Source organism: Peromyscus maniculatus, chromosome 8 (genome assembly GCF_049852395.1).
Source record: "Peromyscus maniculatus bairdii isolate BWxNUB_F1_BW_parent chromosome 8, HU_Pman_BW_mat_3.1, whole genome shotgun sequence".
Classification (NCBI taxonomy): domain Eukaryota; kingdom Metazoa; phylum Chordata; class Mammalia; order Rodentia; family Cricetidae; genus Peromyscus; species Peromyscus maniculatus.
The window spans coordinates 69,714,950-69,725,979 of NC_134859.1; the positions used below are offsets into that span (position 1 = coordinate 69,714,950).

General features: G+C 49.5%; 1 protein-coding gene and 2 pseudogenes across 1 annotated transcript in view; all 3 read right to left on the bottom strand.

Annotated features, from left to right (window-relative positions):
• LOC143266960 (schlafen family member 1-like) overlaps nt 1-11,030 on the bottom strand; it is a 113,326-nt gene that overhangs the window by 27,048 nt on the left and 75,248 nt on the right. The gene's annotated exons all lie outside the window — the stretch shown is intronic.
• Nucleotides 2,817-6,099, bottom strand: LOC143274481 (E3 ubiquitin-protein ligase RBBP6 pseudogene; annotated as a pseudogene).
• LOC143274482 (E3 ubiquitin-protein ligase RBBP6 pseudogene) lies at nt 7,232-10,515 on the bottom strand (annotated as a pseudogene).

Consider the following 11,030-nt stretch of genomic DNA (forward strand, 5'->3'; position numbering starts at 1 on the left):
GTTTGTTTTTGTTAATAAGACATGTTAAGTTTCATGCTACAGACAGTACCTTCACACTTGTCTATTACAAATTCCCTTTTACGCTTTGCTTCCTTTGGCAGAGGACTGGACAGAATATACATCACTTGGCTCTTGAGGGACCAACAGTGACATAACATTCTGGTCCATGCTCTGTTGGGAACTGGAGGGTGTTAGGCCCCTGTGTATTTCTGTACAGTGTTAGGTTCAAAGGAAACTCCAGTTCCCCACACTCCAAAAGCCAATCCAAGTAGTGAGAAATGAGCTCAAATTAGACTATAGGAAGATTTCTGGTAATTAGATGAAAGCCAGCATTCCCGGCAAATTGGTGAAGTCAGTTTCTGTGAACCAAAGACTAAAATCAAAAACACTGATGACAGCTTATGTTGGACAGGGTGTGGAGCAAGGGGAACACTCCTGCTCTGCAGGTGGGAGTACAAACTTGTAGAGCCACATTGGAAATCAGTATGATTACTCCTTAGAAAATTAGGAATCAATCTACCTCAAGAGCCAATGATACCACTCTTGGGCATATACCTAAGTGATGCTCAATGATACCACAAGGACACTTATTCAACTATGTTCATAGCAGCATTATTCCTAATAGCCAGAAGCTGGAAACAGCCTAGATGCCCCACAACCAAAGAATGAATCAAGAAAATTTCGTACATATACTCAATGAAGTATTACCCACCTGTAAAACTCCAGAAGAGCTAGGAAGCAAGGAACACCCTAAGAGGGATGCAGGGATCGATTTGGGAAGGGGAAACAGAAGAGATGTCCATGAATAAACTGAGGATGCGGTGGGGGAAGAGAAGAGGTGATGGAGGATGAGAACATGAGGGAACATCATGGTTGGTCTGGGGCAGAGTAGGAATGGAAGTGCAAGGAAAGTAATATCTTGATAGAGGGAGACATTATAGGGTAAGGGAGAAACCTGGTGCTATGGAAATTCCCAGGAATCCACAAGACGACCACAGATAGACTACTAGATATAAAGAGGGTGCCTGAGCTGGACTACACTGGTAAACAGGTTGGTGAATACCCTAACTGTCATCATAGAGCCTTCATCCAATAACTGGAGGAAGCAGATGCAGAGATTCACAGCCAACCACCAGGCCGAGCTCTGGGTGCCCAGGTGAAGAGAGGGAAGAGGGATTATTTTAGCAAAAAGGGGTGGGGGACATCAAGATCATGATTAGGACATCTACAGAGACAACTGTACCTAGCTCATAGGAACTCACCAACTTTAGACCAACAGCTTTGGAACCTACATGGGATCAGACTAGGCCCTCTGAATATAGGAAGACAGTTGTATAGTTTGGTCTGTTTGAGGGGCCCTTGGCAGTGGGATTAGGATCTATCCCTGGGGCATGATTGGGCTTTCTGGATCCCATTACCTATGGCCTGAGGCCAGCCTCCAAATAACTATAGCCAAGGATGGCTAGAAGTCCTCATAAACCTGCCTCCACTTCTGGAGTACAAGTTCAAGGTCAACTGTAACTCGAATTCTAGTTGCTTTTAATAGTAAAAACCCAGAGCTAGATATCAGAGGAAATGCTGAAAAATCAGAGAGACAAAGGAGCAAGTCACAGCCACCACTCACCTTGCCAACTCCACAGGTGAAAGGGGGAGATCCTATTTCTATGAATACTCAGACTGACTGGACTGAGATGCTGTCCCCACCCACCTTATATTTCTTTCTCCAGCTCTCTAGAACTGGGGTTAAAGGTGTGAGCCACCACTGGAGCACCAGTTCTAAATGGTTTGAACAGTAAAAACCCCGAGCCAGATACCACGGACGCCAAATACCAAAAGTTCAAAGAGTCCAAGGGAAAACCCACAGCCAACTCTCAGCTATCTTTTCTACTCCTCAGCTGAAAGGGTGAGATCCGGACTCTAGGAATCCTCAGACTGAATGAGCTGAGATCCGGTCTCCATCTGCCTTATATACCTGTCTCCAACTCCCTGGTGCTAGGATTAAGGAAGTGGCCCAATCCCACCCTTTGGCTCTCTTTCTCCCTCTCCCTCTTCACCTCCCTCTCCCTCTCCCTCCCCCCCCCTCTCTCTCTCTTTCTCCCTCTCTCTCTCTCTCTTCTTAGAATGACTCAATGACTTAGAGCTAGGGTGGTCTTGATATCTGGATCTTCCTGCTTCCTCCTCCCGAGTTCTTGGATTAGAGGTGTGTACCAACAGTCCCTGGATTCTATGCTGAACTTGTGACTGATCAGCCCTCTGATCTTCAGGCAAGCTTTTTGATTGGGGCACAAACAAGATATCACCACAGTCACCCCCAGCTACCTAGGAGTTAGAGACCAGGCTACACAAGACACTTTAAAAAAAAAAAAAAAAAAGGATCTTTTGATATCTAGCTCTACTGCTAGGATTGGAAAAGGGTAGAACTAAAGGCAGATGTGACGAATTAGGCACAATACCACTGTGGCAATGCTTTGCAAAATGTTAAATGGGAGAAGCAGCCGCCTGGGATATAAAGTTGACCGCAGAATTTGCCGTATGTGTAAAGTATCAGAAAAGAGTGGAAATAAGCAAAACTGAAAACACAAACAAACAAACAAAACACTGGGGTCATGAGATGTTTAGAAACTTTTTATTTTTATTTTTCCATCCCTCAAGCTGATAGGATCATGTTCCGTTGCCCTCTTTTAACAATGTTTTTTGTTAAAATCGACAGTATCAGATGCTAGTATCAGATCCTGCCCTCAAGACACCCAGTCCAAGTTATTGGTCTACAGGACATATCCTGCCATCACTCCCAATAGAGCTACAAGATCGGAGTTTTATAGAGTCAGTCTCTGCAGCCCGCTCTTTGGCTTTTTCAAGTGGAGCGTCAGACCTAGGAGAGTTTTCACGGTCCCCGTCCACCTACACTTGGGGTCCTTTAGAAGGTTTGAAAACATTTTCCTTCTTGGCTGTAGCAGGCATATCCCTTTCCCCTTTGCTCTTGTCACTTTTTCCTTTTGGTTTATCTTTTTCTCTCTTGTCCTTCTCAGACACTGCTTTGAAAGTGATGGATTCTGCCTCCGTCAGTTCATCCCCAACAGGTGTGTAGCATCGTCTCTCCTCGGGAGGACAAACGGTGTATCTGCCTTAGTGTCATCCACACCCAGCAACTCCCTGGATTGGCTGGAAGTCTCTAACAGCTCAGAACTCAGGAAGCTCTCACTCTCCTCATGCTTTCCCCGTTTTCCGTTTTTCTCTTATGCTTGTGTCTTCATGGACTCCTGGAACGTTCCCACTCTCCTTCACTTTGGATTTTGTGTTTCTTTTCGGATTGTGACTATCTCTCCTCCGTGGAAGGCTTTCCTGGATAGTTGCTGCCTCGGTTTCTGTGTCTATGAGGTTGTCCAGGAGCATAGTCTTCTCTGGGCCCTCTTGTGAAGGGTGAATTTCTGATATTAAGAGGTGAAAGTCTCTATGGAGAGAAGTCTTCTCTGGTAGCTGATGGTCTAGCCTGTGCCCCCACAGCATACCCATGGTAGTACTTGTTGTACCATTATCGGTAGGCGATTCCCCTCCCATTTCCCTGGGGCGTTGTTTCTCAAAGAGGTCTCTAAAGTGGACCCTCTGCCCTTAATAGGTTTTGATGTCATGGCGAGTGGACCTTCTCTGAGGAGATCTTGACCGTGAACGAGAACCTCTATATGGAGGGGACCTTGACCTAGATCCATGATATCCTCGAGAACTGGCCCCTGAACCGTGACGACGGCTCTCGCCTCTGCCTCTCCTGGGGTATCGAGGTGATGGCGAATAGAAGCCAGAGTGTGGGCGGCTGGAGGATCCAGAGGAAGAGCTTGACCGCGTGGAGCCAGATCTTGACTTTGAGGAAGAAGCGTATGAACTTCTTGAATCTGATGAACCAGTACAGGGAGATTTAGACCTGGAAAAGGAGTGCCCTGGCTTCCTCTGAATCTTTTCATGCCCCGTCAACGCCTTAAGAAAACCATTGGTAAACTCGTCTAGCCTGGACTTTTTCTTCTCCTCTTCCCTCAGTCGTCGTTGCTCTCTATAGAATTCTTCCCTGGACAAAAGCCGGGTTGGTGTTGCAGGCATGGTGTTTGGGTGAGCAGTCTGCACTCCTGACGACCACACCCAAGGTTTCCATACAGTGGCAGGAGCTGGTGGAAACCCTGCAGGGGGGACACTGTATCCTGAAGGCTGGGGCTGGTCAGGAGGGAAGCCAGGAGAGAAGTGTGGGGGAGGTACACCAGGAGGAACAGGCACAGAGACTGGAGTTCCTGGGAGGGATGGGCCTAGAGCCCTCTGGGATCTTTGGCTGTGCTGTGGCCCGCGCTCTGTGCTCCTGTGACGACTTCCTTCCCCTCTTCTGACTTGCTGCGGTGGAGAAACCAGGTGGCCAAGCTGGTTGAAATGTCCCCAGCCTGGTGGTGGTCCACCACCTGGAAGAGCGGCACTTTTTCTTACCGGACCAGTTGTGGGGACCCACTGTCCCTGCAATGAGGACTGTGCCAACCGAGACGCAGTTCCAAGGACAGGCACCTCGTGACCCTTTTCCTGAGTAAGAGCCCCAGTGGCAACTGAGGAGGCTCCCTTAGAATGCTCTGGTTCCAGCGCTGCGGCTGGTAATATTTATCACCCGAATCCCGGAAAGGGCCGTCTGACTCTTCCGAATGGACTGGGAGAGACACTGTCGCAGTCAAATCCGGTACCGGTACCGGAGCTGGGGCAGAAGATGGAGTTCCAGGCACAGAGGGTGCCAAGGGAGCCGGACTTGAAGTTAACGAAGATACAGAGGGAGCTGGGAGAGCTGAGGAAGATGTCACTGGGATCCTCAGAGGATCCAGCTGTCTCCGTACCAAAGTTCGAGCCAGAGGCTGGGGGCTCCTCTGAAGGAGCGGTCTTGGTGGTGGTATTGGGGGTGGGGGTGGAGGGAACTGTTGGCGAGGTCCTTTGCTATAGCCAGTTCCATTTTCGAAGTTACTAACAGCCTGTCGTAAACACTTGTTGGCAGTTAAAGCATCCGGAGAAACATGGTTCTGATGACATGTTGGACATGTATGTTCATCTGATTCCGGGAGTGCTGTCCTAATGCATTCATCACAGTAACTGTTTCCACAGCAGGGAATGATAGCAGCATCCACCATGATGTCTTTGCAGATGAGGCACAGGAGCTCCTCCGGGATAGGTGTTTTTTCTTCTTCTTCTGAAGATGACGACGACAAGGACGGTTTCTCTGGGAAGAAGGGTGGCTTCTCTTTCTTCCCGATCGCATAGGCCTCTGCATCTAGGGTCGGTATTGCGTATTTTCCAGAGGTGGTGAGCATCGCACCTTTCGTGTTAGGATCTTTCACCTCAGTCAGAAAACTGGTGGGAATTCCAGTGCTCCTTCTGATTCTCCGGCCGGATTCAAGGTTCTTATCCCCGTTTGTTGGGCAACTCTTAATATGATGACCAGGGACACCACAACGAAAACAGGTATAAGATGGAGGTGGTGGACCCAGAGGTTTCTTCACGGAACTGCCTGGGTCGTATTCTCGGCCACATTGCCACATCATCGCTTTGATTTTATCTTCCTCCGAAGCATTGGCTTCAGCCAGATTGGCAGTCTCTGTAAGCTGGGCCAGAGAAATGGATGCAGAAGAGTCATCGGTTGCCTGTGTGGTTCCCATCACCGGTCCAGGTCCACTTAGAGCGTGTGTCTTCCTTGCCGACTTAACGCCTCCACTAGGAATTCTTCTGACAATCACAGATGAGTTCTTAGGAATTGGCGCATTGTCATCTGTATATTCTTCTTGCGTCTCTGCGTTGAAGATGCGCAGGTCGCTATTGGCAGCTTTCAGCTTTTCTCTGCCCATAATCTGCTTCTTTAAGTCGCAGAGGGAGATTTGGAGCCCATCAAAGATGATCATGTCGTAGTTGAGTTTAGAGGAAAATTTATAGTGCACACAGGGCATGGTGGCAGAGGATTCTGTGGGCTAGGCCCCGCTCAGAGCCCTGATGTTTGCAGCTGGGTCTCAAGTAGACCCCGGGACCTTGATTGATCTCCTGTCTTCAAAGATGCTGCCTCAGAATAGAGCCAGCTCTTGGGGTACAGAGTGAGACTCTTATGTCCGGGTCCTGGGTTCTTGCCCCACACTGGGAACCAGCTGTAGCACCAGTTCTAAATGGTTTGAACAGTAAAAAACCCCAGCCAGATACCACAGACGCCAAATGCCAAAAGTTCAGAGAGTCCAAGGGGCAACCCACATCCAGCTCTCACCTATCTTTTCCAGTCCTCAGCTGAAAGGATGAGATCCGGTCTCTAGGAAACCTCACACTGAAAGAGCTGAGATCCGGTCTCCATCTGCCTTATATACCTGTCTCCACCTCCCTGGTGCTGGGATTAAGGGTGTGGCCCAACCCCACCCATTGGCTCTCTTTCTCCCTCTCCTCTCCCTCTTCCCCTCCCTCTCCTTTTCCCTCTCCCTCCCCCCCCCCCCCTCTCTCTCTCTCTCTCTCTGTCTCTCTCTCTCCCTCTCCCTGTCCCGCTCTCTCTCTCTTCTTAGACTGACTCAATGACTTAGAGCTAGGGTGGTCTTGATATCTGGATCTTCCTGCTTCCTCCTCCCGAGTTCTTGGATTAGAGGTGTGTACCAACAGTCCCTGGATTCTATGCTGAACTTGTGACTGATCAGCCCTCTGATCTTCAGGCAAGCTTTTTGATTGGGGCACAAACAAGATATCACCACAGTCACCCCCAGCTACCTAGGAGTTAGAGACCAGGCTACACAAGACATTAAAAAAAAAAAAAAAAAGGATTTTTTGATATCTAGCTCTACTGCTAGGATTCGAAAAGGGTAGAACTAAAGGCAGATGTGACGAATTAGGCACAATACCATGTGGCAATGCTTTGCAAAATGTTAAATGGGAGAAGCAGCCGCCTGGGATATAAAGTTGACCGGAGAATTTGCCATATGTGTAAAGTATCAGAAAAGAGTGGAAATAAGCAAAACTGAAAACACAAACAAACAAAACACTGGGGTCATGAGATGTTTTAGAAACTTTTTATTTTTATTTTTCCATCCCTCAAGCTGATAGGATCATGTTCCATTGCCCTCTTTTAACAATGTTTTTTGTTAAAATGGACAGTATCAGATGCTAGTATCAGATCCTGCCCTCAAGACACCCAGTCCAAGTTATTGGTCTCCAGGACATATCCTGCCATCACTCCCAATAGAGCTACAAGATCGGAGTTTTATAGAGTCAGTCTCTGCAGCCCGCTCTTTGGCTTTTTCAAGTGGAGCGTCAGACCTAGGAGAGTTTTCACGGTCCCCGTCCACCTACACTTGGGGTCCTTTAGAAGGTTTGAAAACATTTTCCTTCTTGGCTGTAGCAGGCATATCCCTTTCCCCTTTGCTCTTGTCACTTTTTCCTTTTGGTTTATCTTTTTCCTCTCTTGTCCTTCTCAGACACTGCTTTGAAAGTGATGGATTCTGCCTCCGTCAGTTCATCCCCAACAGGTGTGTAGCATTGTCTCTCCTCGGGAGGACAAACGGTGTATCTGCCTTAGTGTCATCCACACCCAACAACTCCCTGGATTGGCTGGAAGTCTCTAACAGCTCAGAACTCAGGAAGCTCTCACTCTCCTCATGCTTTCCCCGTTTTCCGTTTTTCTCTTATGCTTGTGTCTTCATGGACTCCTGGAACGTTCCCACTCTCCTTCACTTTGGATTTTGTGTTTCTTTTCGGATTGTGACTATCTCTCCTCCGTGGAAGGCTTTCCTGGATAGTTGCTGCCTCGGTTTCTGTGTCTATGAGGTTGTCCAGGAGCATAGTCTTCTCTGGGCCCTCTTGTGAAGGGTGAATTTCTGATATTAAGAGGTGAAAGTCTCTATGGAGAGAAGTCTTCTCTGGTAGCTGATGGTCTAGCCTGTGCCCCCACAGCATACCCATGGTAGTACTTGTTGTACCATTATCGGTAGGCGATTCCCCTCCCATTTCCCTGGGGCGTTGTTTCTCAAAGAGGTCTCTAAAGTGGACCCTCTGCCCTTAATAGGTTTTGATGTCATGGCGAGTGGACCTTCTCTGAGGAGATCTTGACCGTGAACGAGAACCTCTATATGGAGGGGACCTTGACCTAGATCCATGATATCCTCGAGAACTGGCCCCTGAACCGTGACGACGGCTCTCGCCTCTGCCTCTCCTGGGGTATCGAGGTGATGGCGAATAGAAGCCAGAGTGTGGGCGGCTGGAGGATCCAGAGGAAGAGCTTGACCGCGTGGAGCCAGATCTTGACTTTGAGGAAGAAGCGTATGAACTTCTTGAATCTGATGAACCAGTACAGGGAGATTTAGACCTGGAAAAGGAGTGCCCTGGCTTCCTCTGAATCTTTTCATGCCCCGTCAACGCCTTAAGAAAACCATTGGTAAACTCGTCTAGCCTGGACTTTTTCTTCTCCTCTTCCCTCAGTCGTCGTTGCTCTCTATAGAATTCTTCCCTGGACAAAAGCCGGGTTGGTGTTGCAGGCATGGTGTTTGGGTGAGCAGTCTGCACTCCTGACGACCACACCCAAGGTTTCCATACAGTGGCAGGAGCTGGTGGAAACCCTGCAGGGGGGACACTGTATCCTGAAGGCTGGGGCTGGTCAGGAGGGAAGCCAGGAGAGAAGTGTGGGGGAGGTACACCAGGAGGAACAGGCACAGAGACTGGAGTTCCTGGGAGGGATGGGCCTAGAGCCCTCTGGGATCTTTGGCTGTGCTGTGGCCCGCGCTCTGTGCTCCTGTGACGACTTCCTTCCCCTCTTCTGACTTGCTGCGGTGGAGAAACCAGGTGGCCAAGCTGGTTGAAATGTCCCCAGCCTGGTGGTGGTCCACCACCTGGAAGAGCGGCACTTTTTCTTACCGGACCAGTTGTGGGGACCCACTGTCCCTGCAATGAGGACTGTGCCAACCGAGACGCAGTTCCAAGGACAGGCACCTCGTGACCCTTTTCCTGAGTAAGAGCCCCAGTGGCAACTGAGGAGGCTCCCTTAGAATGCTCTGGTTCCAGCGCTGCGGCTGGTAATATTTATCACCCGAATCCCGGAAAGGGCCGTCTGACTCTTCCGAATGGACTGGGAGAGACACTGTCGCAGTCAAATCCGGTACCGGTACCGGAGCTGGGGCAGAAGATGGAGTTCCAGGCACAGAGGGTGCCAAGGGAGCCGGACTTGAAGTTAACGAAGATACAGAGGGAGCTGGGAGAGCTGAGGAAGATGTCACTGGGATCCTCAGAGGATCCAGCTGTCTCCGTACCAAAGTTCGAGCCAGAGGCTGGGGGCTCCTCTGAAGGAGCGGTCTTGGTGGTGGTATTGGGGGTGGGGGTGGAGGGAACTGTTGGCGAGGTCCTTTGCTATAGCCAGTTCCATTTTCGAAGTTACTAACAGCCTGTCGTAAACACTTGTTGGCAGTTAAAGCATCCGGAGAAACATGGTTCTGATGACATGTTGGACATGTATGTTCATCTGATTCCAGGAGTGCTGTCCTAATGCATTCATCACAGTAACTGTTTCCACAGCAGGGAATGATAGCAGCATCCACCATGATGTCTTTGCAGATGAGGCACAGGAGCTCCTCCGGGATAGGTGTTTTTTCTTCTTCTTCTGAAGATGACGACGACAAGGACGGTTTCTCTGGGAAGAAGGGTGGCTTCTCTTTCTTCCCGATCGCATAGGCCTCTGCATCTAGGGTCGGTATTGCGTATTTTCCAGAGGTGGTGAGCATCGCTCCTTTCGTGTTAGGATCTTTCACCTCAGTCAGAAAACTGGTGGGAATTCCAGTGCTCCTTCTGATTCTCCGGCCGGATTCAAGGTTCTTATCCCCGTTTGTTGGGCAACTCTTAATATGATGACCAGGGACACCACAACGAAAACAGGTATAAGATGGAGGTGGTGGACCCAGAGGTTTCTTCACGGAACTGCCTGGGTCGTATTCTCGGCCACATTGCCACATCATCGCTTTGATTTTATCTTCCTCCGAAGCATTGGCTTCAGCCAGATTGGCAGTCTCTGTAAGCTGGGCCAGAGAAATGGATGCAGAAGAGTCATCGGTTGCCTGTGTGGTTCCCATCACCGGTCCAGGTCCACTTAGAGCGTGTGTCTTCCTTGCCGACTTAACGCCTCCACTAGGAATTCTTCTGACAATCACAGATGAGTTCTTAGGAATTGGCGCATTGTCATCTGTATATTCTTCTTGCGTCTCTGCGTTGAAGATGCGCAGGTCGCTATTGGCAGCTTTCAGCTTTTCTCTGCCCATAATCTGCTTCTTTAAGTCGCAGAGGGAGATTTGGAGCCCATCAAAGATGATCATGTCGTAGTTGAGTTTAGAGGAAAATTTATAGTGCACACAGGGCATGGTGGCAGAGGATTCTGTGGGCTAGGCCCCGCTCAGAGCCCTGATGTTTGCAGCTGGGTCTCAAGTAGACCCCGGGACCTTGATTGATCTCCTGTCTTCAAAGATGCTGCCTCAGAATAGAGCCAGCTCTTGGGGTACAGAGTGAGACTCTTATGTCCGGGTCCTGGGTTCTTGCCCCACACTGGGAACCAGCTGTAGCACCAGTTCTAAATGGTTTGAACAGTAAAAAACCCCAGCCAGATACCACAGACGCCAAATGCCAAAAGTTCAGAGAGTCCAAGGGGCAACCCACAGCCAACTCTCACCTATCTTTTCCAGTCCTCAGCTGAAAGGATGAGATCCGGTCTCTAGGAAACCTCAGACTGAAAGAGCTGAGATGCGGTCTCCATCTGCCTTATATACCTGTCTCCACCTCCCTGGTGCTGGGATTAAGGGTGTGGCCCAACCCCACCCATTGGCTCTCTTTCTCCCTCTCCTCTCCCTCTTCCCCTCCCTCTCCTTTTCCCTCTCCCTCTCCCTCTCCCTCTCCCTCTCCCTCTCTCTCTCTCTCTCTCTCTCTCTCTCTCTCTCTCTCTCTCTCTCTCTCCCTCTCCCTGTCCCTCTCTCTCTCTCTCTCTGTCCCGCTCTCTCTCTCTTCTTAGACTGACTCAATGACTTAGAGCT